Source organism: Felis catus, chromosome B2, assembly GCF_018350175.1.
Source record: "Felis catus isolate Fca126 chromosome B2, F.catus_Fca126_mat1.0, whole genome shotgun sequence".
NCBI lineage: Eukaryota > Metazoa > Chordata > Mammalia > Carnivora > Felidae > Felis > Felis catus.
The window spans coordinates 28,692,439-28,718,563 of record NC_058372.1 but is presented as its reverse complement, the minus strand read 5'-3'; the positions used below and the strand labels follow the sequence as shown (position 1 = coordinate 28,718,563).

General features: G+C 38.4%; 1 long non-coding RNA gene across 7 annotated transcripts in view; it reads right to left on the bottom strand.

Moving 5' to 3' along the window:
* Positions 1 to 26,125, bottom strand: part of LOC109499610 — a 146,926-nt gene that overhangs the window by 117,750 nt on the left and 3,051 nt on the right. For 4 of the 7 annotated variants that reach the window (XR_006597638.1, XR_006597639.1, XR_006597640.1 and 1 more), the window contains exons 2-3: positions 23,712 to 23,870; positions 23,090 to 23,193 (exon numbers count right to left, since the gene is read on the bottom strand). This is a non-coding gene — a long non-coding RNA (uncharacterized LOC109499610). Of the gene's footprint in view, positions 1 to 4,695; positions 5,468 to 14,995; positions 17,824 to 20,738; positions 20,795 to 23,089; positions 23,194 to 23,711; positions 23,871 to 26,125 lie in introns of those variants that run through there. The other 3 variants (XR_006597642.1, XR_002742219.2, XR_002156961.3) reach the window with 3 other exon arrangements.

Below are 26,125 nucleotides of genomic sequence, written 5' to 3'. Positions count from 1 at the left end.
GTCCATTTCTTCCAGGTTGTCCAATTTGTTGGCATATAATTTTTCATAGTATTCCGATAATTGTTTGTATCTCTGAGGGATTGGTTGTAATCATTCCATTTTCATTCATGATTTTATCTATTTGGGTCATGTCCTTTTTCTTTTTGAGAAGGCTGGCTAGAGGTTTGCCAATTTTGTTTATTTTTTCAAAAAACCAACTCTTGGTTTCGTTGATCTGCTCTACAGTTTTTTTAGATTCTATATTGTTTATTTCTGCTCTGATCTTTATTATTTCTCTTCTTCTGCTGGGTTTAGGCTGCCTTTGCTGTTCTGCTTCTATTTCCTTTAGGTGTGCTGTTAGATTTAGGATTTGGGATTTTTCTTGTTTCTTGAGATAGGCCTGGATTGCAATGTATTTTCCTCTCAGGACTGCCTTCGCTGCGTCCCAAAGCATTTGGATTGTTGTATTTTCATTTTCGTTTGTTTCCATATATTTTTTAATTTCTTCTCTAATTGCCTGGTTGACCCACTCATTCGTTAGTAGGGTGTTCTTTAACCTCCATGCTTTTGGAGGTTTTCCAGACTTTTTCCTGTGGTTGATTTCAAGCTTCATGGCATCGTGGTCTGAAAGTATGCATGGTATAATTTCAATTCTTGTAAACTTATGAAGGGCTGTTTTGTGACCCAGTATATGATCTATCTTGGAGAATGTTCCATGTGCACTCGAGAAGAAAGTCTATTCTGTTGCTTTGGGATGCAGAGTTCTAAATATATCTGTCAAGTCCATATGATCCAATGCATCATTCAGGGCCCTTGTTTCTTTATTGACCGTGTGTCTAGATGATCTATCCATTTCTGTAAGTGGAGTGTTAAAGTCCCCTGCAATTACCACATTCTTATCAATAAGGTTGCTTATGTTTGTTAGTAATTGTTTTATATATTTAGGGGCTCCGGTATTCGGCGCATAGACATTTATAATTGTTACCTCTTCCTGATGGATAGACCCTGTAATTATCATATAATGCCCTTCTTCATCTCTTGCTACAGCTTTAACTTAAAGTCTAGTTTGTCTGATATAAGTATGGCTACTCCAGCTTTTTTTTGGCTTCCAGTAGCTTGATAAATAGTTCTCCATCCCCTCACTCTCAATCTAAAGGTGTCCTCAGGTCTAAAATGAGTCTCTTGTAGACAGCAAATAGATGGGTCTTGTTTTTTTATCCATTTTGAAACCCCATGTCTTTTGGTTGGCGCATTTAATCCATTTACATTCAGCGTTATTATAGAAAGATATGGGTTTAGAGTCATTGTGATGTCTGTATGTTTTACGCTTGTAGCAATGTCTCTGGTACTTTGTCTCACAGGATCCCCCTTAGGATCTCTTGTAGGGCTGGTTTAGTGGTGACAAATTCCTTCAGTTTTTGTTTGTTTGGGAAGACCTTTATCTCTCCTTCTATTCTAAATGACAGACTTGCTGGATAAAGGATTCCGGGCTGCATATTTTTTTCTGTTCATCACATTGAAGATCTCCTGCCATTCCTTTCTGGCCTGCCAAGTTTCAGTAGAGAGATCGGTCACAAGTCTTATAGGTCTCCCTTTATATCCCTAGCTGTTTTCAGAATTTTCTCTTTATCCTTGTATTTTGCCAGTTTGACTATGATATGTCATGCAGAAGATCAATTCAAGTTACGTCTGAAGGGAGTTCTCTGTGCCTCTTGGATTTCAATGCCTTTTTCCTTCCCCAGTTCAGGGAATGTCTCAGCTATGATTTCTTCAAGTACACCTTCAGCACCTTTCCCTCTCTCTTCCTCCTCTGGAATACCAATTATGCGTAGCTTATTTCTCTTTAGTGCATCACTTAGTTGTCTAATTTTCTCCTCATACTCCTGGATTTTTTTTAATCTCTTTTTTCTCAATTTCCTGTTTTTCCATAATTTTATCTTCTAGTTCATCTATTCTCTCCTCTGCCTCTTGAACCCGAGCCGTGGTCATCTCCATTTTATTTTGCAGCTCATTGATAGCACTTTTTAGCTACTCCTGGCTGTTCCTTAGTCCCCTGATCTCTGTAGCAAGAGATTCTCTGCTGTCCTCTATACTGTTTTCAAGCCCAGCAATTAATTTTATGACTATTATTCTAAATTCACTTTCGATTATGTTATTTAAATCCTTTTTGATCAGTTCATTGGCTGTTGTTATTTCCTGGAGATTCTTCTGAGGGGAATTCTTCCATTTGGTCATTTTGGATAGTCCCTGGAGTGGTGGGGACCTGCAGGGCACTTCCCCTGTGCTGTGGTGTATAACTGGAGTTGGTGGGTGGAGTCACAGTCAGATCTGATGTCTGTCCCCTGCCCACCACTGGGGCCACAGTCAGACTGGCATGTGCCTTCTCTTCCCCTCTCCTAGGGGCGGGATTCACTGTGAGGTGGCGTGGCCCGTCTGGGCTACTTGCACACAGCCAGGCTTGTGGTGCTGGGGATCTGGCGTATTAGCTGGGGTGGGTAGGCAAGGTGCACGGGGGCAGGAGGGGCAGGCTTAGCTCGCTTCTCCTTAGGTGATCCACTTCAAGAGGGGCCCTGTGGCAGCGGGAGGGAGTCAGACCCTCTGCCGGAGGGGTGGCTCCGCAGAAGCACAGCGTTGGGTGTTTGTGTGGAGCAAGCAAGTTCCCTGGCAGGAACCGGTTCCCTTTGGGATTTTGGCTGGGGGATGGGCGAGGGAGATGGCGCTGGCGAGCGCCTTTGTTCCCCGCCAAGCTGCGCTCTGTCTTCCCGGGCTCAACAACTCTCCCTCTGGTTGTCCTCCAGCCCTCCCTTTCTCAGAGTAGAGCTGTTAGCTTATAACCTTCCAGATGTCAAGTCCCGCTTGCTGTGGGAACACACTCCCTCCGGCCCCTCCACTTTTGCCAGCCAGACTCGGGGTCTCTGCTTGGCCGGCGGGCCGCCCCTCCGCCCCGGCTCCCTCCCACCAGTCCGTGGAGCACCACCGCCTCTCTGCCCTTCCTACCCTCTTCCGTGGGCCTCTTGTCTGCGCTTGGCTCCGGAGACTCTGTTCTGCTAGTCTTCTGGTGGTTTTCTGGGTTAGTTAGGCAGGTGTAGGTGGAATCTAAGTGATCAGCACAATGTGTGGTGAGCCCAGCATCTTCCCTACGCTGCCATCTTCCCTCCCTCCTCCCAACATTATTTTGAAAAACTTCTGCTACTACATTATGTTGGCCATTATTATCACATAATAAAATCATTACACAACCATATAGTCAGAATTTTAATTTTTAAGTGTCTTTTATCCAAGTTTACTTTGTAAGTATAAGACATCTCTTGGTTAAAGGTCCATCTCATAATGACCATTTCTCTAAGAACAGTCCCCAAACACAGATAGACTTCTAGGGTTAGGACTCATCTGCATAAATGCCCCTGACCTCAGAGCTATAGTTAATCAACCCAAAGATGGGCATCTGACGTAACCTGAGTCAAATTGTTTCTCCCAGGGATTTAAAATCTGGAAGTAAGAATCCAGAGATGAGGAGTTGTTGGAGGAAAATCATGTAATTGCAGTATCCAGGGAGTGAAGCCTCATGAGATCCTACTGATCAAATTCTTGGAGACATGCTGGGTATTTCTCTTCTGACTCTTAGTTGCTTTACTTTTCCTTTGATTCTGTAAGATAACCCATTGTTCACTGCCTAGCCAAGAACTCTCCTTTGTTCTTCTTTGCCTAAAAACCCCAGATATTTCCCATGATAGTTTCATGAGATGACTTTCCAGGGTTCCCAGACAACATAGATTATCTTTGCCAGAAACTCTATTTTTCATACTTCCTAGAAAAAAAAAAGTGGCCATAAAATCCAGTTCTAAGCAAGGATGCATAAGAGAAGTTTGAAGGAAGGATTCTAGAATGGGTCTCCCTTTTCTTTCTGGCCTTCAATGCAGACATAGTGTCTAGAACTGCAGCAGCAGCAGCAACAACAGCAGCAGCAAACACATTAAAGATGGTGGAGTAGACAGGGTGTCTAGGTGGTTCAGTTGGTTAAGCCTCCAACATTGGCTCAGGTCATGATCTCATGGTTCGTGAGGTCAAGCCCTGCACTGGGCTGTGTGCTGACAGCTCAGAGCCTGGAGCCTGCTTCACATTTTGTGTCTCCCCCTCTTTCTGCCCCTCTCCCCATCTATGCTCTCTCTCTTTCAAAAATAAACATTAAAAAAAAAGATGGTGGAGTAGAAAGATAAAAGAGAAAAGAAATAAAAGATCCCGATGGACACCCCAACTTTGATCTCACTGCCTCCAGATCTCATTTTATCACAGAAAAAATACATCCCTATTTCTTTAAGTCACTATAGCCAGGTTTTTTATTTGTAGCTGCAAACATTCTTCACCAATGCTTTATAGTAGCCAGAATAATAGTCCTTCAAAGATGCCCACATTCTAATCCCTGGTACTTGTAAATATGTTGCTTTACATGGCAAAAAAATGACTTTGAAAATGTGATTAAGGTTAAGGACCTTGGAATAAAGAAATTACCCTTGCCCAATCTAAACATGTGAGTCCTTAAAAGTGGAAGATAATTAGGGGTGTCTGGGTGGCTCAGTCACTTGAACTTCCTACTGTAGCTCAGGTCATGATTTCATGGTTCTTGGGTTTGAACCCCACATCAGGCTTTGCGCTGGCAGTGCAGAGCCTGCTTCGGATTCTCTGTCTCCCTCTCTCTCTGCCCCTCCCCTCTTTACTCTCTCTCTCTCAAAAGTAAATAAACATTAAATAAAAAGTGGAAGACAATTAAAGAAGAGCGAGTCAGAAAGATGCAATATGAAAAGGATTCAAGCTGTCAATGCTTTGAAGACAGAAAAAGCACCTAGTGACCTCTAGAAGCTGTAAATGGCCCTCAGCTTACAGCCAGCAAGAAAACATGAACATAGGCTCTACAACTGCAGAAACTGAATTTTGCACACAAACCAATGAGAAGGTAACAGATTTCCCCCTACAATCTCCAGAAAGGAATGCAGCCTACCAATACCTTGATTTTTGCCCTTTGAAACCCATGTGAGATCTCTCACCTACAGAACTGTAAGCTAATAAATGTGTGCTGTTTTAAGCCCCCATTGTTGTGGTAATTTGTTAAAGCAGGGATAGAAAACTGATACATACATAGTATCAATTTAGTAAATTCAATTTATCTCCTCTAGAATGAAAAGAATCTTTAGTAATTCAATAATTTAGTCTTGTAAAATTAAATCCATATGTTCTCTGAATTAAAAATAAAATATGCTCTTCCCAAACTCTCAGATATGTGCCTGGCTGTGCCCAGGATTATCTTTCATTAGTCCCTACTCTAAGCAGACAAGGATACTTCTATATTGTTATGTGTTGTTCTTCAGAATTAGATTTGGAGTTGTGGTTCCTCTTTGTTGCTTCCTCCACCAACGTAGATGAACTCATCCAAAAAAAGGCAAATATTTGGCAGATGTTCTCCTTTTAGCAGAATTAAAATCACAGTAGATGTCTAAAAATGTAAGTGCATGAAATTAAAAAAAAAAACCAAAAGGTTCTAAATCTGTGATTCTGTTAGTTCAACATATAAGAACTCTATTAATATTATTAAAAATTTTAAATAAGTTTATTATTAAAAAATAGTTGTTAGAATTCCATATGGGATTGTATGTGATTATCTATAATGAAATACAAATAGTAGGTAAGTATCCATACTGTAGAAAGAGTTCACATTAGAGTAATGGTCAAGTGCTATTGCTCTGAAGCCACACTGCCTGGATACAAATAACACTCTTTCACTTACTCAGCACATGATGATGAAGATTTACCTTCTCTTAACTTCTCTTAGCTCTTAATTCCCAATTGAAATGGGCTTATAGTACCAAAATCATAGAATCATAAGTATTAAATCATTTAATATATTTAAGGCACCTAGAAGAGTGCTAGCCTACAGCAAATAATTAACAAATATTATTATTTATTGAACATCTTATGAAGAATATATTATAAATGAATATTTCAAGTATCTTTAATGAGCTTTATCATTCTGAATTGGCAAGACTATTTTATTTTACATTTGGGCATCATTAAGAAATATTATTGCCAAAACAATTGCTTTCTTATTGGCTATGATGCTTTTAGCTGCAACAAATAAAACTCAACTAAATGTGCTTAAATCATAAAGAAATTTATTGCTTATCCGATAATTCTAGTTCCCTTGGCTTTTCATATAAATTTTAGACCCAGCTTATTGATTTTTACAAGTAATCTTTCAGGGACTATAAATGGGATTTATACTGAATCTATAGAAAAACTTTGGGGACCTTTTACATTTAACAATGTTGAGTTTTTCAATTCTTGAACATGGTATACCCTTACATCTATTAGATATTCTTTAATTTCTCTCATCAGTGTTTTGTTAATTTTAAACACACAGACCTTACACATATTATATTTACATCGAAGTATTTCATGTTTATTGGTGCTATTATAAATGGTAGGTGCATAGGGGGATGGTTTAAATAAGGTCATGGGGATTAAGAAGTGCACTTGTGATGAGTACCAACTGTTTTATGTTAGTGTTGAATTACTAAATTGTACATCTGAAACTAATATTACACTTGTATATTAACTAACGGAACTTAAAAAATATAAAAATAAAATACTTAAAAAAAGAAAATTAATGGCACTATTCTTTAAAATTTAAAAATCCTGGGGCACCTGAGTGGTTCAGTCGGTTGAGTGCCCAACTTTGGCTCAGGTCATGACCTCACAGTTCGTGAGTTCAAGCCCCATGTCAGGCTCTGTGCTGAAAACTCAGAGCCTGGAGCCTACTTCCTATTCTGTGTCTCCCTCTCTCACTACCCCTACCCCACTCTCTCTCTCTCTTTCAAAAATAAATAAACATTTTAAAAAAATAAAATAAAATTTAAATATCCAAACTGAGGTTGATGGGGGGTGGGAGGGAGGGGAAAGTGGGTGATGGGCACTGAGGAGGGCACCTGTTGGGATGAGCACTGGGTGTTGTATGGAAACCAATTTGACAATAAATTTCATATTAAAAAATAAAATTAAAAAAATTTAAATATCCATTATTTCATTCCTATTTTATTTAAAAAATGATATTTTTATATTGATCTTGTAAGCTGTGGATTTGTTAAATTCACTTACTAGCTCTAGTGATTTTTTTGTACATTTTTTTAAGACTCTCTATGTAATAATTATGTAATGTACAAACAGAAGCAGCTGTATTTCTTCCTTCTCAATCTCTATTCTTTCTCCCCCTGCCCTTCTTTAGTGCTTTGTCTAGGATCTCTAGTATGATGCTGAATAGAAGCGGTGAGAGTGGACATATTGGCATTGTTCTTGATTGTAAAGGGACATCATTTAGTTTTTCACCATTAAGTAAGTTTTGTTTTTTTTTTTTTAACAGAAATACCCTTTCTCAGGTTGAGAAAGTTCCCTTATATTCCACGTTTGCTGAGAGTTTTGTTGGGAATGGATGTGGGATTGTGTCAGATGTTTTTGGTTTCTTTTTCTTTTCTTTTTTTTAATCTATTCAAATGGTCATTTTTTTTCTGTAGTATATTGATATGGTGAATTACATTGTTTGATTTTCCGATATTGAATCAACATTGCATTCATAGAATAAGTCTCACTTGGTCATAATCTGTTATATTTTTATATATCAGTAGATTTGATTTGCTAACATTTTGTTTCGGATTTTCACACCTAGATTCCTGATAAATTTGGCCTGTGGTTTTCTTTTCTCATATTGTCTTTTCTGGTTGTGATGCCAAGGCAATACTGGCCTCACAGAATGTGTTGAGGAATATTCTTTCTCTATTTTCTGGAGGATTCTGTGTAAGATAGTACTGTTTATTCATTAAATGTTTGGGATGTCTAACTGAGAAGCCACCTAAGCCTTGGAGTATTCTGAAGTTATTTATCAATTTTAAATTTTGTGGTAAAATATGCATAACATACAATATGTCATTTTAACCACATTTAAATGCACAATTTAGTAGTGTTAAATATACTCACAATGTTGTGCAACCAAAACCACTGTCCATTTACATAACACTGGCTTTTAAGGTTTTATTAAATTCCAGTTAAATTAAAAATTTTTTTTTCAATGTTTATTTATTTTTGGGACAGAGAGAGACAGAGCATGAACGGGTAAGGGGCAGAGAGAGGAGACACAGAATCGGAAACAGGCTCCAGGTTCTGAGCCATCAGCCCAGAGCCTGACGCGGGGCTCGAACTCACGGACCGCGAGATCGTGACCTGGCTGAAGTCGGACGCTTAACGGACTGCGCCACCCAGGCGCCCCTAAATTCCAGTTAAATTAACATACTGTATAAACATTAGTTTCAGGTCTACAATATAGGGAGTAAACAGTTATATACAACACATGGTGCTTACCACAACAAGTGCCCTCCTTAATACCCACTGCCTATTTAGCCCATCCCCCCCTGCTCACATCCCTCTGATAACCATCAGTTGTTCTCTAGTAAGTTAAGAGTCTGTTTCTGGTTTTCCACTCTTTTTAACCCTATATTCATTTGGTTTTGTTTCTTAAATTTCACATGAGAGAAATCATATGGTTTTGTCTTTCTCTGACTGAATTATTTTGCTTAGCATAATACTCTCTAGCTCCATCCATGTCCTTACAAGGGACAAGATCTCATTTTTATAACTGAATTAATATTCTGTTTGTGTATATGGAATTATAACTGAATTAATATTCAATTTTGTGTATATGGAATTATAACTGAATATCCCATTTTGTGTATATATATATATATCCCATTCCATTTTGTGTATATGTGTATATATATTCCATTCCACTAGTATATACATATATATATATATTCCATTTTGTGTATGTGTGTATATATATATATATACATATATGCATACATACACAAATATATATATACACACACACATATACACAAAATGGAATATACATATATATACACATATATATACTAGTGGAATATATATATACACATATATATGTATGCATATGTATATTATATATGTATATATTCCATTGTATACATTGTATACATTGAATATACATGTATACATGTGTATATATATATATATTCCATTCCACTAATATATATATATATATATATATATACACACATATATATATTCCATTGTGAGTGTGTGTAGATATATATTTATATATTTGAATCATAGGATAGGTCTGTTTTTAGCTTTTTGAAGAACCTCTATACTATTTTCCAGAGTAGCTGCACCACTTTGCAGTGCAAGAGAGTTCTTCTTTCTCTATATCCTCACCAACACCTCTTGTTTCTTGTGTTGTTGATTTTATCCATCCTTATAGGTGTGAGGTAATATCTCATTGTAATTTTGATTTGTTTTTCCCTGATGATGAGTAGTATTGAGAATCTTTTCATGTGTCTGTTGGCCACTTATATGTCTTTGGAAAAAATGTCTATTCATGTCTTCTGCCATTTTATAATTGGACTATTTGGTTTTTTGAATGTTGAGTTTTATAAGTTCTTTATATATTTTGGATATTAACGCTTTATCAGGTATATCATTTGGAATTATCTTTTCCAATTCTGTAGATTGACTTTCTGTTTTTGATTATTTCCTTCACTGTGCAGAAGCTTTTTCTTTTAATAAAGTCCTAGTAGTTTGTTTTTACTTTTGTTTCCCTTGCCTCAGGAGACATATCTAGAAAGAATTTGTTATGGACAGTGTCAAAGAGATTACCACCTGTGTTCTCCTCTAGGACTTTTATGGTTTCAGATCTCATATTTAGGTCTTTAATCCATTTGGAATTTGGTTTTGTGTATGTTGTAAAAGGAAGTCGTCGAATTTCATCATTTTGCATGTTGCTGCCAGTTTTCCCAACACCATTTGTTGAAGAGGCTGTCTTTTTCCCACTGGATATTATTTCTTGACTTGGTGAAGATTATTTGATTCATTTGTGGATTCATTTCTGGGTTTTTTATTCTGTTCCAGTGATCTCTGTGTCTATTTTTGCACCAGTACCATACTGTTTTGATCACTCTATCTTTGTAATATAACTTAAAGTCTGGAATTGTGATGCCACCAGCTTCGTTTTTCTTTTTCAAGGTTGTTTTGGGTTCTTGGGATCTTTTGTGGCTTCACACAAATTTTAGGATTGTTTGTTCTAGCACTGAGAAAACTCCTGTTGATATTTTGATAGGGACTTTTTTTAATGTGTAGTTTGCTATGGGTAGTATAGACATTTTAACAATATTTGTTCTGCTCCATGAGCATGGAATATCTCTATTTCTTTGTGTTACCTTCAATTTCTTTTATCAGTGATTTATAGTTTTCAGAGTACATCTCTACCTCTTTGGTTAGGTTTATTTCTAGGCATCTTATGGTTTTTGGTGCAATTGTAAGTGGGATTGATCTCTTAATTTCTCTTTCTGTTGCTTTATTATTGGTGTATAAAAACGCCACAGAATTCTGTACATTGATTTTGAAGCTGGGGACATTACTGAATTTCTATATCAGTTCTAGCACTTTCTGGTGGAGTCTTTGGGTTTTCTCTATAGAGTATCATGTCATCTGCAAATAGTGAAAGTTTGATGTCTTTTATTGGATTTGATGTCTCTGATTTGGATGTCTTTGGTTTCTTTTTGTTGCCTGATTGCTGTCAGTAGGACTTTCAGTACTCTGTCAAGTAACACTGGTGACAGTGGCATCTCTGTCTTATTCCTGACCATACAGGAAAAGCTGTTTTTCTCCATTGAGGATGATATTAGATGTGGGTTTTTGTATATGGCCTTTATTATATTGAGATGTGTTTCCTCTAAATGTATTTTGTTGAGGGTTTTTATCATGAGTGGATGTTTTACTCTATCAAATGCTTTTTCTGCATCTATTGAAATGATCATATGGTTCTTATCCTTTCTTTTATTAATGTGCTGTATCACTTTGATTGATTGTGAATACTGAACCATTCTTGCAACTGTGGAATAAATCCCACTTGATTGTGATGAATAATTTTTTTAATCTACTGTTGGATTTGATTTGCTAGTATTTTATCGAGAATTCTCGCATCCATGTTCATCAGGGATATTGGCCCATAGTTGTTTTTTTGGTGGGGCCTTTATCTGGTTTTGGTGTCAGGATAATGGTGTCCTCATAGAATGAATTTGGAAGCTTTCCTTCCATTTCTATTTTTGGGTACAGTTTGAGAAAAATAGGTATTTTCTCTTCTTTAAATATTTAGTAGAATATATCTGTGATGCCATCTGGTCCTGGGCTTTTGTTTGTGGGAGTTTTTTGATCACTGATTCAATGTCATTGCAGGTTATTTACCAGTCTGTTAAAGTTTTCTATTTCTTTCTGTTTCAGTTTTGGTAGTTTATATTTTTTAGGAATTTTTCCATTTCTTCCAGACTGTCCAATTTGTTGAAATACAGTTTTTAATAATATTCTCTTATAATTGTTTGCATTTCTATGGTGTTGGTTGTTATTTCCCCTCTCTCATTTGTGATTTTATTTATCTGGGTCCTTTTTCCTTTCTTTTTGTTAAGTCTGGTTTATCAGTTTTTTTTAAAGAATCAGTTTCTGGTTTGTTTCATTGATCTGTTGTGTGTATGTGTTGGTTGGGGGGGGGTTGTTTGTGTGTGTGTGTGTGTGTGTGTGTGTGTGAGTGTGTGTGTTTTAGTTTCTATATCATTTATTTCTGCTCTAATCTTTATTTATTCCCATTTTATGCTGACTTTAGGCTTTGTTTTTTGTTCTTTTTCTAGCTCTTTCAGTTGTAAGATCAGGTTGTTTATTTAAGGTTTTTCTTGCTTCTTGAGGTAGGCTCATATCATTACATACTTCCCTCTTGGGATTGCTTTTGCTGCATTCCCAAAATTTTGGACCATTGTTTTTTACTATTGTCATTTGTTTCCATGTATTTTTTAAAATTTCTTCTTTGATGTCCTGGTTGACCCATTCATTGCTTAGGAACACGTTTAACTACCTTGTATTTGTGGTCTTTCCAGATTTTTTCCTAAGGTCATTTCTAGTTTCATAGCATTGTGGTCAGAAATGGTGCCTGGTATGATTTCAAACTTTTTGTATTCACTGAGACCTGTTTTGTGACTTAATATGTGATCTATTCTGGAGAATATTCCATGTGCACATGAAAAGAATATGAATTCCGCTGATTTAAAGTGGAATGTTCTGAGTCTATCTGTTAACTCCATCTGGTCCAGTGTGTCATTCAAAGCCATTGTTCCTTGTTCCATTGTTTCTGTTTAGATCATCTATCCACTGATGCCTATAGTAAGTCCCCTACTATTATTGTATTATCAGTTTGTTCCTTTATGTTTGTTATTAGTTGTTTTATATATTTGGGTGCTTTCAAGCTGGGTGCATAAATATTTACAATTGTTATATTTTCTTGTTGTATTGTCTCCTTTATGATTATATAGTGTCTTCTGTCTAGTGTTATTGTCTATGTTTTAAAGTCTAGTTTGTCTGATATAAGTATTGCTACTGGGGCATCCCTCACTTTCAATCTGCTGATGTTCTTAGGTCTAAAATGATTTTCCTGTAGGCAGCATATAGATGGGTGTTTTTTTTTTTAAATCCATTCTATCACCCTATGTGTTTTGATTAGGGCATTTAGTCCTTTCACATTCAAAGTAATTATTGGTAGATATGTATTGCTATTGTATTATTTCTTTTCTTGTTTCTGGAGATTTCTCTGATCTTTTATTGTCTTTGTCACTTTTGGTCTTTCTACTCAAAGAATCCTCCTTAAAATTTCATGCAGGGCTGGTCCAGTGGTCACAATCTCCTTTAATTTTTCTTTTATTTTGTTGGGGAAAATCTACTTTGCAAATTTAATTACAATATATCTTGATGTTGGCCTGCTTTTGCTGATTTTGGTAGGAGTTCTCTGTGGCTCCTCGATCTGGATGTCTGTTTTCTTCCCCAGATTAGGAAAGTTTTCAACTATTATTTCTTCAAATAAATTTTCTGCCTCTTTTCTCTCTTCTTCTTCTTCTGGGTCTTCTATCATATGAATGTTATTATGTTTGTTGGAGTCACTGAGTTCCCTAATTCTATTCTCGTGTTTCATAATTATTCTTTCTCTCTTCTGTTCAGCTTCATTACTTTCCATTATTTTGTCTTCTAGGTCACTAACTCATTCTTTTGCTCCTTTCATTTTTTTCTTTTCATTGCATCAAGACTGTTTCCAGTCTCATTTATTTCATTCTTCATCTCTGATTGATTCTTTTTCAATTCCTTTATCCCTGTGGTAATGGTCTCCCTGATGTCTTCTATACTTTTCTTAAGCCCAGTGAGTATTCTTATGATTGTTGTTTTAAATTCTCCATCAGGTTTGTTACTTATGTGTTTTGCTTAGATCTATGACTGTGGCCTTATCTCATTCTTTCATTTGGGATAAATGCCACATGGGGATAAATGTCATTGCATTTTGTCTAAGTCTCTACCTTCTTAGTGTTACAAAATTAGTTATGTCTCCTGATTCTGAGTATAATGGTCTTACAAAGACAATGTCATGTAGTACGCAGGGCTTGGTTCTTCAGGGAGTGTCTCTGGTATATGCTGTGTGCACTCTGTTGTTGGGTTTGTGCTGCTATATCCTTCAAGCCAGTCATATGCAGAGGTTCTCTTGCCTGCTATGAGCAATGTTTGGTCCTTGGCTGAATGTGATGAGTTTTAACCAGGTGTACTCTGATATGCTTGTGAAATGAGACCTGACACTACTTCCACCAGAACTGAGGCCCTGCAGAACTCTCTGGTTGGGAGACATGATGTGGGCTAGGGTTTGTGCTGGTCTTCTGGGGAAGGAGCCCACCCTCCTGAGATTAAGGCTACCTTGACTGAGAAGAGCAATCCCACCAGGGCACAGGGGCTTGGGGCCTAGTGTATGCAAGTTAGGCATACAGTGTTGGTGTGTGCTGCTTCCCACAGGTGACACTATGTTTACGCTGAGGGGCATGGAAATAAAATGGCACCAGCCAGCTCTTTTTGTTCTCAGAGAGGTATCTTAGTGAACTCAGCCTCTCAGGGACATGCTCTGAGAAGAGTGAATAATCTCCCCATTATGTGTCCAACGTGTTCTTCAGATCTCTATTTCCACACTGTCTGCCCCTGGGTTGTTTTCCTGCCTTCTCTCCAGTAGTAGCATAATGCCCTCTAGGCTCTATCCCAGCCAAGCTTTTTGACCTTTAAAACTCCTTGCTTTAAGACCCTCTGGTTGCAAGAACTCTCAGAATTCATCCTCTCTCATTTCCCAAGTCCATGGGTTTGGGGAAACATTATCTTTGCATATTCCCGTGTATTCCTCTCTCTCTCTCTCTCTCTCTCTCTCCCTACTCTGTTACCATGCCTCCCTCCCCTCCCTAGCACCTGTGACCCATTTCTCCCATAAATGACATCTCCACACTTCTTACCTTCTTCACTGTAGTCTCTACTCTCCCTTTAGCTGTGGAATTTGTTTTTTCAGTCTTCAGGTCTATTTCTGTGGTATTTAGGATGATATGATTGTTATCTAGTTGTGTTCATGGGACAAGGTGAGACTAGGGTTCTTCTACTCCACTGCCATCTTCCTCACCCAACCCATTTCCATAACTTTTTATCATTCCCAAACAGTAACTCCCTATTACTTCCTGCTCCCAGCCCTGGTAACCTTTATTATACTATCTCTATGAATTTGCCTATTCTAGATACCTTTTATACATGGAATCACACAGCATTTATACTTATTTTCTGGTTTATTTTACTTAGTATAATGTTTTTAAGGTTCATCCTTGTATGAAAATTGCCTTCCTTTTAGGGTTGAACAATATCCCATTGTATGTATAGACTACAGTTTGTCTCTCTATTCATCTTTGTTTTTCTACTTTTTTAATGTTTATTTTTGAGAGAGAGAGAGAGAGAGAGAGAGAGAGAGAGAGAGAGAGAGAAAGAAACGGGTTGCAAGCTGGGAAGGAGCAGAGAGAGAGGGAGACACAGAATCCGAAGCAGGCTCCAGGTTCTGAGCTGTCAGCATTGAGCCTGATGCGGGGCATGAACTCACGACCCATGAGATCATGACCTGAGCTGAAGCTGGACGTTTAACCAACTGAGTCACCCAGGTGCCCAACTCTATTCATCTTTGATTTCATTTGAGTTGTTCTATGTTTGGGCTGTTGTGAATAATGCTGCAATAAACATTGGGGTACAAGTTCGAGTGCATACTTTCAATTCTTTTGTATATACACTCAGACATATAGTATCTATCCCTAGAAATGGGATGACTCTTAAAAGTATTTAATTCAGGAAGTTGAATCAATCTGGTCACGAATTGAGTTGAATTTGGGTTTTGGTTATCTTCAGTACACCACTGGCTTCAAATTCCTCTGGTATTACATTGTGCTTAGGGTGGAATCTCAGGTCCTAGAGAGTTTTCTTTAATGTTTCTGCTCCATCCTCAGCTTTTGGCATTCCCTGGGATCCCACACCACACACATATTCTCCATGCTTGCCACTTCCCAGTGGTAGACTAAGGCAGGCCTAAGTGTGAAAGCTGGCTTTAGCCATTTTTTAAATTTCTTTGAGCCTAATTTTCTTATCTATAACAAGAGAAGAATAACACCAAACTTCCAGAATTGCTAGGAGGAACTAGAAACAGTAAATTTAAGAAATCTGGTGGTGAAAACAATAACTACAGTAACATATATCTATTACTATGGGCCAACTAGAATTCTAATTGCTTTATTAATATTAACTTGTTATTCCAGACTTAGTTTGAGTCACCTCCACTAGGTCACCTTTCTTGATTTCTCAAGACTTAATTAAATGTCTTTGCTGATTATTTCTATTTGTGTCTCCAGATCTTACCATTCTCTGTCTTACAAGTGCCCTGGGAGACTGTACATATGGAACACATCTCTTGGGCACCTTTTCTGGCTTCCATGAGGGTTTGACTTTTAAGTGAGATCAACTAGCAGTTGGAGAGCAAGGCCAGGATGTCTCTTTCCCATGGGCTTACTGACTGAGTTATGTTTCTAGCAATTGCCGTTTCCTTCTCTGTATTAGTTTGCTAGGGCTGCAGCTGTAACAAAGTACTACAGAATGGGCCAAAAACATCTCATTTCTTTAAACAACAGAAACTTATTGTCTCACAGTTCTGGAGGCTGAAAGTCCGAGACCAAGGTGTCAGCAAGTTCGGTTCTTTGTGAGGCCGCTCTCCTGCGCTTGTAGATGCCACCTTCTCCCTGTGTCCTTATAAGGTCTTCTGTGTGTCTGTATCCTAATATTCTCTTCTTTTAAGGACACCACTCAGATTAGGGCCACCTCAATGACCTCATTTTACCTTAATTACCTCTGTAAAGATCCTCTCTCCAAGTGCAGTCACATTCTGAGGAACTGGGGAGTTAGGCCATCAACATATGAATTTTGGAGAACACAATTTAACTCATAAAACTCCTCAACTACAGCTCCAGTCAAGGGGCCTTTGTCAACCTCCTTCCATGGCTTCAGCTTCTAGTAGGCTCCAATCAATCTAGTCTTCCTTTCCTTAATTCAGGCCTAGGGATTACAACAGCTTCCCACTGTACTGGTCTCCTGCTACCTTAGCAGTTATCTTGGGTTCTGTTAACCTTGAAACCTTTCACTAAGAAATTCTTCATTGCAGTTACTTGCACAATCTGACTGGATTCCATTTCTTGCTGAGATACTATTGTAGTGCCTTCCCTGTGGATCTCCTTATCAACTTGCCTCTCCTGCTCCCAATACCTAGCACATTATGTGGCAACTGTCCAATTCCTCGTCCATGTGCCCTATGGAACTGCAAATTCCTTGGGGGTAAAATATGTGTATTTTCATTTTTATATATTTAGGGCCTAGTCTGGTATATGGTGTATAGTAGGTGCTAAATGTTTGTTGTGCAATTAGTCACTGACTAATGACTCATTTCCCCCTCCCCCACCATCACTCTTTCCAGCATTACATTTATAGAACCCTAATACATCTCTAGACTATGAAAACAGCTTCCTAGTGGACCTCTGTTCCATCTTCAGAACTAATGACAGATTAATCTTCCTAATAAATGATTCTCAGAGAGATGTACTATTCATTTAAGGCATCCAACTCAACCTTAACCTACCTTCAATTTCTCATTCTCCTACTATGTCCCTAACTGCCACCCACTTTCCAGATGCCAGCCTTTGTGCTACTGCTCACACAAAGCAGTTGTTACTCTCTTTGTCTTCAGCTGGAATCTCATCAAGCCTCTAAGGGGTGGATGTTCATAATATCGTTATATTGGTTCATAATATCCTATATGGTATTGTAGAAATTGCATAAGCAGCTCGGAGTAGGAGCAGGGTTTAAAGTCCTAAAGTCTTTAAGTTTAGGGTACCATGGGTAAATCTAGTTTCTAGGTAGTGGGAAGGTTAGGGTATCCCAGAGGAGGGGCCTGGGTAATGAGAGGGGAACCTGGAACAGCAAATAATTTCTGCTACTGCTTATCTGTATAGCCCTAAGAAAATCATTTAATGTTTTGATACCTGAGTTGCCAAATGTCTTAGACTAGAATCTGATGATATTCAAAGGCCCTTTGAGTTCTACAATTCAATTTTCTTTAGTATATACCAAATATGATTTGCTGATTTGGCTCATTGTCAACCGTCTATCTCTTGAGGCCAGGTTTTCCTCAAAACGTATAGGAAAAAAGGCTTCCCTTCACAAGGCTGAATATTTCCCAAACCTATATACCTGTATTTATGTATGTATGTATGTAAATATATATATATATATATATAATTAAGCTGCTTTTATTTATTTGCAAATTGTATGAAGTTCAAAGTCTTCCCTTAAAGATGTTACCTGTAAGAATATGATAAAGGACAAGGTGAGAAGGTGGGAATTGGTGAGAGGTGGGAAGCCACTATAATCAGTTTGGCTTCGAAGGAAGAGCACATTTTACACTGCCCTTATTATGTTTAGACATAAAGCATATGCATCACTTCCTATAATATCACACTTTTGGAAATGACACCTTATGAACCAAGAATTTCAGAATGTGGCATTAAGACAGGTCAATCTTATATTACTGGCTCTAAATAACCAAAATCATTGTGCTTGAAACACACATGAATGTATGTATTTGTAAAGAACCTGCATACCAGAAATAAGGAAATGTAAGAGCCAGCTAAGACAGTGCCATCAGTCCTTTCTGTAAGGTCCCAAAGCAAATTTTACAAACTCAATTATACCACATTACATGGAAATTATTTACATGTAAGACCTTTCCCATGTGCTTAGTAAATAAATGTGAGTTAAGCATGGGGGCAGTTTTGGGGTGCCTGGGTGGCTCAGTCAGTTAAGCATCCGACTTTGGCTCAGGTCATGATCTCACAGCTCGTGAGTTCAAGCCCTGTGTCGGGTTCTGTGCTGACATCTCAGAGCCTGCAGCCTGCTTCCAATTCTGTGTCTCCCTCTCTCTCTGTCCCTTCCTTGCTCGTGCTCTCTATCTCAAAATTAAATAAACATTAAAAAAACATTTAAGTGTGGGGAAGTTTTGTTTATATTTCTGTATCCTGAGCATCTAACACAATGCCTAGTATATAAGTTTTCAATAAATGTTGGTTGAATAAATAAATAAGCCACCTCAATTCTTGGATGGGGAACGTGCATGAGGACATCCAAGACCATGTTACCTGGAGAGCATTAATTGGACTCAGGGACAGTAGGAAGTGAGGGGATTTAAGAAGTGGAAGAAGATGATTCGTTAATAGATTTATGTACCCAAACCCTCCACTTTATGAAAATATAACCACTTTTATAAGACTGTCTGTTTCCTTTGAAATAATTACTCATTCTTTCAAGCATTGTGATATCTTCAATTTAATATCATAAGGAAAATATATTAGGCTCTCATAGTTATTCTGAAATAGTTTCTAGGAAAATATTCAAATGGAACCTAACACAACTCTTGACTTATTTGGGGAAAAATAAAAATATATTTTTCTCCAGGGAGAAATACTAACATTGGCTTCTCTTCAGCCAATACTTCCCTCTGGAAAGTATCAATTGCCCATTACAAACCTTTAGGAAATCCCAGTTCTTGCCTTTTGTGCAGCTTTCAGAGCTAAAAACAGCCTGGCCCTGCTTAGTGATGGGAGGCAGCTGCTCCTTTTCAACATAAAACACATAGACTATTTTTAAATAAAGAAGAAGATGCTTAAATGATAAGTATTTGTTCTCATTTCAAATGAATTCATATTTCCCTGAAATACATCATAGCTGTAGGGTAACTGGCTGTTCTGGGTTGCCCAGGACTTAAAGGGCTTCTGGGGACACAAGACTTTCAGTCTTAAAAGCAGCAAAATCCTGGGGAAACTGGGACAAGCTGGTCACCTCACATGACAGATGCTTTATACCTACTCAGAGAACCAAATTTTCCCCTCTTTTTATGTGATGACTAAATATATTAGAAATAAGAAATTCTACAAATTTAAAAAGAACAGAAAGTGACTAATGCAAACAAAAACCATATATTTCTTTAGGAAATAGGTAAAGAGGGCTAAGGGATTATTATCTTAAGTCCACAAAACGAGTACATTTAATAACTGGAAGCAACCATGGTCTGTTTCAAGGTAGTTCTGCAATCAGTTAATTAGACATTTTATCTCTGAAGCCCTAAGACAGACAGCTATGCAATTCTGGCAATTAGAATCAACACTTAGACTCATCCTGAAGTTCTAGAGTTGCTATTACTCAAGAAAAGAAAAACCCGCAAACATACTTTTATCCAAAAAGAGGGTTCATACCATGATTTGAATAAAATAACCACAATGAGGAGAGCGTCCTCCCCATTTGCTTGGTTATTATGACTTGAACAAAAACAGATTTTAAAAGCAAAAGTTCATTTTAAATTGGCCATATCTTAAAAATTATTGCAGTGAGGATGTATTGAAAATATCCACATAACAATATTTATTCTTCCAATCCATGAGCATGGAATGTTTTTCCATTTCTTTGTATCTTCTTCAATTTCCTTCATAAGCTTTCTATAGTTTCAGCATACAGATCTTTTACATCTTTGGTTAGGTTTATTCCTAGGTATTTCATGATTCTTGGTGCAATTGTGAATGGGTTCAGTTTCTTTATTTGCCTTCCTGTTGCTTCATTATTAGTGTATAAGAATGCAACTGATTTCTGTACATTGATTTTGTATCCTGAGACTTTGCTGAATTCATGTATCAGTACTAGCAGACTTTTGGTGGAGTCTGTTGGGTTTCCATGTATAGTATCATGTCATCTGCAAAAAGGGAAAGTTTGACTTCATCTTTGCCAACTTGGATGCCTTTGATTTCCTTTTGTTGTCTGAATGCTGATGCTAGCACTTCCAACACTATGTTAAACAGCAGTGAGAGTGGACATCCCTGTCGTGTTCCTGATCTCAGGGGGAAAGCTCTCAGTTTTTCCCCATTGAGGATGATATTAGCTGTGGGCTTTTCATAAATGGCTGTTATGATGTGTAAGTATGTTACTTCTATCCCAACTTTCTTGAGGGTTTTAATTAAGAAAGGATGTTGAATTTTGTCAAATGCTTTTTCTGCATGGATTAACAGAATCATATGGATCTTACCTTTTATTAATGTGATGTATCACGTTGATTGATTTGCAAATATTGAACCAGCCCTGCAGCCCAGGAATGAATCCCACTTGATCATGGTGAATAATTCTTTTTATATGCTGTTGAATTCGATTTGCTAGTATCGTGGTGAGAATTTTTGCATCCATATTCATCAGGGATATTGGCCTGTAGTTTTCTTTTTTTCTGAGTCTCCGTCTGGTTTGGGAATCAAAGTAATGTTGGCTTCACAGAATGGGTCTGGAAGTTTTCCTTTCCTTTCTATTTTTTGGAACAGCTTGAAAAAGATAGGTATTATCTCTGCTTTAAATATCTGGTAGAATTCCCCAGGGAAGCCATCTGTTCCTGGACTCTTACTTGTTGGGAGATTTTTGATAACTGATTCAATTTCTTCACTGGTTATGGGTATGTTCAAATTTTCTATTTCTTCCTGTTTGAGTTTTGGAAGTGTGTGGGTGCTTAGGCAATCTACACATTCAATGCAATCCCAATCAAAATTGCACCAGCATTCTTCTCGAAACTAGAACAAGCAATCCTAAAATTTGTATGGAACCAGAAAAGACCCCAAATAGCCAAAGCAATATTGAAGAGGAAAACCAAAGCAGGAGGCATCACAATCCCAGACGTTAGCCTCTACTACAAAGCTGTAATCATCAAGACAGCATGGTATTGGCACAAAAACAGACACATAGACCAGTGGAATAGAATAGACACTCCAGAATTGGACCCACAAAAGTATGGCCAACTAATATTTGACAAAGCAGGAAAGAATATCCAATGGAAAAAAGACAGTCTCTTTAACAAATGGTGCTGGGAGAACTGGACAGCAACATGCAGAAGAATGGAACTAGACCACTTTCTCACACCATTCACAAAAATAACTCAAAATGGATAAAGGACCTGAATGTGAGACAGGAAACCATCAAAACCCTAGAGGAGAAAGCAGGAAAAAAACCTCTCTGACCTCAGCCACAGCAATTTCTTACTTGACACGTCTCCAAAGGCAAGGGAGTTAAAAGCAAAAATGAACTATTGGGACATCATGAAGATAAAAACCTTCTGCACTGCAAAGGAGACAATCAACAAAACTAAAAGGCAACTGATGGAATGGGAAAAGATATTTGCAAATAACATATCGGACAAAGGGCTAGTATCCAAAATCTATAAAGAACTCACCAAACTCCACACCTGAAAAACAAATAATCCAGTGAGGAAGTGGGAAGGAGACATGAATAGACACTTCTCTAAAGAAGACATCCAGATGGCCAACAGGCACATGAAAAGATGCTCAATGTCACTCCTCATCAGGGAAATACAAATCAACACCACACTGAGATATAGCCTCATGCCAGTCAGAGTGGCTAAAATGAACAAATTAGGAGACTATGGATGCTGGAGAGGATGTGGAGAAATCAGAACCCTCTTGCACTGTTGGTGGGAATGCCCACTGGTGCAGCTGCTCTGGAAAACAGTGTGGAGGTTCCTCAAAAAATTAAAAAAATCTACCCTATGACCCAGCAATAGCACTGCTAGGAATTTACCCAAGGGATACAGGAGTGCTGATGCATAGGGGCACTTGTACCCCAATGTTTATAGCAGCACTTTCAACAATAGCCAAATTATGGAAAGAGCCTAAATGTCCATCAACTGATGAATGGAGAAAGAAATTGTGGTTTATACACACAATGGAATACTACTTGGCAATGAGAAAGAATGAAATATGGCCTTTTGTAGCAACACAGCTGGAACTGGAGAGTGTGATGCTAAGTGAAATAAGTCATACAGAGAAAGACAGATACCATATGTTTTCACTCTTCTGTGGATCTTGAGAAACTTAACAGAAGACCATGGTGGAGGCGAAGGGGGAAAAAAGTTACAGAGAGGGAAGGAGCCAAAGCATAAGAGACTCTTAAAGACTGAGAATAAACTGAGGGTTGATGGGGGAGGTGGGAGGGAGGGGAAAGTGGGTGATGGGCATGGAGGAGGGCACCTGTTGGGATGAGCACTGGGTGTTGTATGGAAACCAATTTGACAATAAATTTCATATTAAACAAAAAAAATATCCACATATCACACTGTCTTATATATCAGTTATCTAGCTATCTTTCTACCCATCACTGTACTTGTCCACCTGTTAGGCTGCCCACAAAAACCTTACAAAGCAGAAAGAGGAACTGCCATTTAAAAGTCACAAAGTAGAGACCGATTTCATATCACCTTCAAATGAACTATGTCTTTAATAGGGAAAAAGCACCATCATGGACCCTTTAATTACAAGAGAGGTAAAATAAGCACTTCCTTAGATTTTGGAGCAGAATAGGGAATGAACTGATGTCATTATAAAGCCAAATATAAATGTTTTCAGATTGTGACCTTGTTCTAGTATGTACAGTATGCAAGTTGTGTATCAGTGAAGCAGGGGTCGCTTTGCCTTTGACTTTCTTGCCCTTTTTAGGGGTTACTGGATGTATGAGTAGTCAAAGAGAAATATACCTTAACTTCCTCTGAACTGAATGTTCCCCATGCTATGACAGCTTGAACTTCTCTGCAGCTGTGGTTCTTGTGTTAGTCATTTGCACAGATCTGAAGTTGAAACCCTGCATAGAAAAGGCACACAGGTGTGACCAGCACTTGAAAAGTAATGGTCTTTGAATAACACAATGTGGCTCCAGGTGAGATCTTCTTGGCTGGGGGTTGGGGGTAGCTTGGGTGGTGAAGAGGAAGGTAGTCTCCTGGAGAACAGGTTTTCAGTGAGAAAACATCCTCACTTTGGTGTGGATAAGAAAGAAGATAATCCTGGTCTGTAGTCTAGCCTGAGCAGCTCTTTATGTATGACGGTTTTCTCATAATTCATAGGGTTTTAATGATGAATGACTAATCAAAATAATGATCAATATTATCTAATGTAAAATCCAATAGAGTGTTAAATAATGACACCATTATGTCATATGAAATGGACTTCCCCTCTCATGATAAGTGAAATTTCTTTTGGGACATTCCATTCTCTGAGGAAACCCCCTCCTCTCTCCAGCCCCCTACCCAGACATTTTAAGTATCTTCAGATATAGTTCAATTTCTGTTTCACACAAAAGGGTAAAAAACAAACAAAACTTACCAACACACAGCTTTTCACTGGAGAAAAACTCTAAAGGAACATTTAGCAGATGGATGTTATGTTTGCTAAGGAGGGCTGCTCTTGCCCAATCATTCTTTAGAGCTGGGGCTTCCCTTGCCATCTTCCTTTATATCTTCACTTCCGGGCTGCCCTAGGGCCCTGCAGGCATATTAAGAAGCAGAAGTGTGCCTTTAAGAGGGTGGCTGCCCATGCAGGTGTCATAAATGTGGACAGATGGGAACTCTGACCAGCGACATTTAGGGACCATCCCACTCCCCACTAGATATAAGGGTATGTGGTCATTTTGAATCAGGTTTTATGAAGATTTAGAATCCATTAACATAGTACTACATAGAAGGTAACTGGTCAGAGCTCCTGGTGTATCTCTTCATGCCCAGGTGAGTTAGGGTAAGAAAGCAAGGCCCAAGCTATATTTTATACCAGTACTGTCAGGCAAATTAAAATGATGAATATTCTAGTGAATCTAAAAAGACATTAGTATTCAGATTTTAGTAGCTTTGGGCTTGGATCATCAACCATGAAAAAGCTTTCTTTTTTAAATCATGCAAATTATTTTTTAATGTTTATTTATTTTGAGAGAGAGGCACAGAGAGAGGGAGAGAGAGAATCCCAAGTAAGCTCCATGTTGTTAGCACAGAGCCTGATATGCAGGGCTTAATCTCATGAACCGTGAGGCCATGGCCTTAGCTGAAATCAAGAGTTGGATTAACTGACTGAGACACCCAGGATCCCCTAGACCATGGAAGATTTTAAAGAACCTGTTTGTGGGGCGCCTGGGTGGCGCAGTTGGTTAAGCGTCCGACTTCAGCCGGGTCACGATCTCGCGGTCCGTGAGTTCGAGCCCTGCGTCAGGCTCTGGGCTGATGGCTCGGAGCCTGGAGCCTGTTTCTGATTCTGTGTCTCCCTCTCTCTCTGCCCCTCCCCCGTTCATGCTCTATCTCTCTCTGTCCCAAAAATAAATAAAAACGTTGAAGAAAGGAAAAAAAAATTAAAATAAAGAACCTGTTTGTTGTCTCAGATAGACCTTTCTTGGCAGATATAGGGAAGAACATAGGTCAATTGCACACAAGGAAAATAACCACAAGGAAAATAACCATAGCCAACCTGAAAGATGAATATTCATAAACCAGGAATGGTTTCTTAATCAAAGCTCAAAGAACAACATGATATCAAGGGCAAAACTACAGAAAGTACTGGGCTCCACCAACTACAGCTATGGCTGCAACTCAAGCGACAGAGTACAAGAGTACAAAGAGCTATCCCACATGGAAACTATTCTAAAAAAGGAAAAATAGGTAGATGAGGTATTGATAGAGTATCTAGCATATAAAAGAATGAATTATTCTTGAACCTCACATGACAAATGCAAAAACGTCCCAGCTGTTTTCTCTCTTTAGTTAAAAAAAAATCTGACAGTTTCCCCACATACTAGGAGCTATTATAGGTACTAGATACAAAGATTGATGACAAGTCCCTGCCCTCATGAAGCTTAGAATTTTGGAAGTTAGGTGTACTCACAATACACATGCATCCATGTTATGACTTGTAAGCTGACAATAGTGTCACCTTCTACTTGATTTTTAGGAACCAGGGCTCTTATTTCCTCCTTTGCCTGATAGTCCACTCTATAAACTCCTTGATAACCCCATTCCTCCAACACTGGCCTTACCTCTGCCACCCCTCCCAAGAACTCTACATGTAGCAGACTTTATTGGCTCCCAACTATGTCTGATAGCATCTCTCCACTGGCCTCCTCCCATATTCTCCAACCCCATCTCTCTGCCCTGCTTACCTACCTGCACGCCCATTCTTCTAACTGTTCTTCCCTGATCTCACCAAATGCTTGTGCTCTGAGGTCTGGGCTCTCCGAAACTCATAAGGGGAAGGAGGACACCAAGTTCATAATCAGAAGACTACTTGGAGGGCTGGAAATTGGTGGCCGTTTAAAGGTTGAAGTCATTGAGGAGCCTACCCTTATGGTCAGGATGAGGTTGACCCCAAACAGTCAACTGGGTACCCTCTTTCTGGACAGTTTTGGAGAAACAAAGAAAATGTTTTGTGCTCTTGCTTAGTAGTCCTAGGCTCCATCTTTCTTCTCTCCACAATTTCTTAGCTTGCTTTTACTTTCAGTAATGCTTTGGTTATATTAGTTCTTCACCTCAACTTCTTGTTCTTAGATTGTTCTTGTTTTACAGCATAGCCTAAGAATTCTGTGGAGGATTAACATTATCTAATAGTATAGATTTAACTTGTTATAAAGTGAGAGAAAGAGAGAGAGAGAGGAAGAGTGACAGAAAGAAAGAGATTTCATCTCTAAAAGATCTCATCCTTGTGGCCCCATCATTCAGATGATAATGGCAGAAAGTGCCTTTTGCTTTCCAAGGACTAGAGAT